The sequence below is a fragment of the Adiantum capillus-veneris genome, chromosome 10 (genome assembly GCF_014529385.1).
Source record: "Adiantum capillus-veneris isolate H3 chromosome 10, ASM1452938v2, whole genome shotgun sequence".
Taxonomy (NCBI): domain Eukaryota; kingdom Viridiplantae; phylum Streptophyta; class Polypodiopsida; order Polypodiales; family Pteridaceae; genus Adiantum; species Adiantum capillus-veneris.
The window spans coordinates 94390607-94393771 of record NC_140940.1 but is presented as its reverse complement, the minus strand read 5'-3'; the positions used below and the strand labels follow the sequence as shown (position 1 = coordinate 94393771).

The 3165-nt window shown below is 39.1% G+C and overlaps 1 pseudogene; it reads right to left on the bottom strand.

The window, feature by feature from the left end:
- Nucleotides 1-1256: 1256 nt before the first annotated feature.
- Nucleotides 1257-2744, bottom strand: LOC147449277 (uncharacterized; annotated as a pseudogene).
- Nucleotides 2745-3165: the final 421 nt, after the last annotated feature.

Below are 3165 nucleotides of genomic sequence, written 5' to 3'. Positions count from 1 at the left end.
ATAATTTTCTTTTAGAAAAAAATCATTTGAATAAATTGTAAATTTGTAAGACCTATTTTCAAGTTAGGGAATGATAGATGATCAACTATCACTTCAAGAAAAATCATTTTCATGTATGAAAAACTCTGTTTTATGGTGACATTCACCAAAACAGCTAATCCAAAAATGCATTTGGCTCTTCGAGTCAACATTGATACATATGGTATACATGTCACTATGGAGAACAAGTTGAGAATCTTAGCTTATGACTAAGAAAAAACAATTCAACCTGTGAACTTAATGTCAAAGCCACAAGTGAAATACAATTATGACATAAATTGGTAGCAGCATAGCCTCAAGAACCTCAAACTTCCATTGGATAGGATTGCACAACTCTCTTTGCCGTTACACCCGTGCAATCATACCCCACCATGACATGGTATTTTGCAAAGCAAGGATCTATGCAAAGGTATTTCTTACATTTAGGGCAACCATAAAGTGTCCTTGATGGCTTTGACCCAACCACTTCTTTTGCTTCACAAATAGCCCTTTTCCGTTTACTGGCACATACAAAGCAAAATTTTTTTGCCTTTGCACTCAACTTCATCAACCTATGTCCTTCCATCGGACCACTTGCATACAAAACTGCCTTACATGTGAGAATCCCTGCAATGTGGTTATCAACAAGTTGTTCTTGCAAACAAATCATAAACTGAAACCAATTTACACTTTTTTTGCCATGCAAACACTTCCAAATTATGTACGCATTTGCAAAAACGAAATCCATCATGCCACCACTTCCAACCACGTATAGTAGTCTCTAAAATGTATCCAAATCCCAAGACCATATTATCAAATACATCGCGGGGCTTCTTTGTTCTTGTTATACTGGATGGCTATGTTTGGACAAGTAAGTGCAACTCTATGACCACTTCCTATCTACCTCAGTACTTTGCCACTTTGCGTACCATAGACATTGGTAGCGTAAAAATTGTCTTCTCATCCATCCAGCTACATGCAAGAAGATGTTGGGGTCAGCCCAACTTGGGCGGTCGTCCATGTGTGAAACTCTTATTGTAAAGCCTTTATAAGGCTCAAGAAAACCATGCAAATCGAGAAGAACCATGCTCACGGTGCTCAATATGTAACAACTGCAAATCCAAAAAGTTCTTCATGTTAGTCATGTAAGTACCTGTAGCACGATGCCCTTGTTTGGGCAAATGCATCAAGAGCTTGATCGATGTAAACCACCTATCAAAGAATACATGATGAGATTTCTATTTCAAATCTCTTGCAAAGCATAGATGCAACATTATATGAAATCTCTGCACAAGGCAATTTGTCATACTCATGAAAGGAATAATTATACCCAATCTCAAAATCGCATAAGATCCATAACTAAATCCCAAACTTGTGAGGCTTCTTGGGATTATATACCCTACATGGATTCAACTTACATTTAGATGATACAATCCTCTCATCAACAGTCACATTTTTCCCACATTTGAAGTGCAGTTGAAACGTTGCATTCAACCTTTCCTCTAATGGCAAGACTTTCCATAGCTTATGCTCTCGCGTTCCTCTAAGAAGTTGCCTTTGAGAATTATCTCTTACATGCAAGAAACACTTTATCTATTAGTACTTAGTTAGCCCCATTTTTCAACATAGTTCGGATAATGCATGACACCACAAGTTTCCCCTTTCCAATAATAATTCTTGTATGGAATATACTGCAAAGCCATGCCAAGAGAAACACCAAGAAATTGCAAAAAATAGTGCCTATCAAGAACATTTCCAGTTCTTGTGAATCCATACTTATATAAGACTTGTTCTTGATTTTCCAATGCATATCTATTTGTCTCACCCACAATCATGTCAATCAAGTCTAATGGGAACAATTCTAGAGAAAACCGAATTCTTTTGAGCTCTATTGGTACTTTTCCCAAGTTTGGACCTCCAATATCTAAAAATGTGGGAAGCACTCTGAATGTACCATCAGGCTCAACATGCATCTTATCACCACTCTTCCTTGAAGGCATAGTCACATTAGACCAATCAAACTCATCATCACTATCCCGCAAGACCGACCCTTTGGCCTCCAAAAGCTCGTCCTCACATTCATCTTCTTCTCCCACAGATCCATGCTCATCACAAGACTCAACTGCTTCATGCATACTTGATTTGTGACCTTTTGCAACAAGCATATTTTGCACTTTTCCACGCTTTTTGAGAATCTTGTAGCCCTTACCACAAGCATGACTACTCTCTACGTCGCCATTAGCATCATGAATTCTTCCTGCATGTTTTCTCTCAGCCTTTCTAGATGCATCGTGAGTTTCCACATTCACATTATTAGCATGGTCATCAAAAAGAAAATCAGCATGTTGGGCCTTTGGACACCCTCTACCCACAACAAATTTCTTTGGAGGTCGACCTCTCTTACATGTTGTAGGAGGTGCACTAGACACTCCTACAAGAGGCATAGCTGCAATAGAAGCAAATGTAGACAAGCAAGGGGATTCCTCATTGGTTTCTTCCACATGTGCAGACAATGCATGCATAGTAGGTGCATCATCCATAGTGTCCATAACATGCATCAAATGGGCATCACCACAAGCTGTATCAATTGCATCAAGGAAAATAGGCATTTCCACATAAGGTAATACATTGGCTCTCCGATTTTTTCTCAAAAAACATGACAAAAAATTGGCCAAGGAGATTTTATCATCGACATCAAATGCAGTATCATTACGCATATGGAGCATGGTTTTCTCCTTAGATACAATGTACATGCGTATAGACTCCCATGACAACATGTAGGCGGTCTCATCCCCATCAAAAATGCATTTGAACAATCCTTTGCATGAGTTATAGGCCACAATATTTTCCTTGTACTGCTTGGTCTCCCAATCAGAAATGTGAGCTTCTTTTTCCCATTCAACACCAAATCCCATGGTAGGGTAGAGAACCTCTTGTCCCTCTAAAGTGCAGCAAAATGCATTAGAAGGTGGCCCTGTTACCAAGGATGAGGTCGCCATGGAATGGAGCAAAATTTGTAGGCAAGTGCGACACCTAGAGGAGGATTATTGAGCACTGTTTTGCCTGTGTGCTGCGTTGCAGGTTTTGGCTTGGTTTTTTATTTCGCTCTAGAAATTCTAATTTAAACGTGATAAGGCTTTAGTTTCA